Below are 923 nucleotides of genomic sequence, written 5' to 3'. Positions count from 1 at the left end.
TCTTCCCACGCACAGATACGGAGCTCGGTTGGCTAAGGGAGGCAGGGAAGGCGCGGGGAGAGGGAGCCCGGACACCCAGGTTCATTTTCGTAGAGAACCTGGCATGATCCTCATACTACGTGGGGTGTAAGCCAGGTCACCTGTATCCCGCTTGGCCTGGATTACCCCAGATGGTGAGCTGGATCACTCTCTCCTCAAGGCTGGCTAATCCTTCAAACTCATTAAATATCTCCGAACTTACCTTGCGGAATCGCTGAGCATCTAAACTCGGGCAGCAGCCCGTGGTGGGCAGTGCCAGACCTGCACTGGCACGCACCTGGCACTGAAGCCTGACCCTGCCATAGGCCTGCAGTGACCCGAACTGTGCCTGAATTCCCAGGGAGGGCTAAAAAGTGAGGCGGGAGGAGGACTACAGTGAACAGGCTGTGTTTGGGGGCAGGGGGAAGAGGGAAGACCGTGATACCTTGCCATGTGTTTTTCGTACATGGTAGACTTTTTATACTTTTCTCTCCATGTACACACAGAAAAACCATCTTCCCATTTTTGTTGAAAATGGGTTATTATTCACAAGGGAAAGAAATGTTTGAGACCAGATGGAAACATAAAACATGACTTCCAGAGGAAAGGTAGCCAGAGGTTTCTGAAAATCTTCCCAGGTATGTGTCTGCACTTTCCATAGAAAAGGCACTAAATAATAGAAAACAACTTTCCCAATCCCTAATCCTAACTGCAATTTTTGCCTTAGCTAGAAATGAAGTTGATCCCATGAGCAGAGAATGATGAAGAAAAGGTGTCTTCAACGGTTTGAAACCTATTCTGTACACTCAGGGACCTCCAAGTTGCAGCAGGAACCTGGGCTCATGAGCCTGTACTTTCCAAAATCCTAGCTGTAACCCTGATCTTGGTCCTACCTCGTTTAAAAA

Source organism: Pygoscelis adeliae, unplaced genomic scaffold, assembly GCF_000699105.1.
Source record: "Pygoscelis adeliae isolate BGI_AS28 unplaced genomic scaffold, ASM69910v1 Scaffold267, whole genome shotgun sequence".
Taxonomy (NCBI): Eukaryota; Metazoa; Chordata; class Aves; order Sphenisciformes; family Spheniscidae; genus Pygoscelis; species Pygoscelis adeliae.
The sequence above is the reverse complement of the archived record's forward strand: the minus strand, read 5'-3'. Positions refer to the sequence as shown.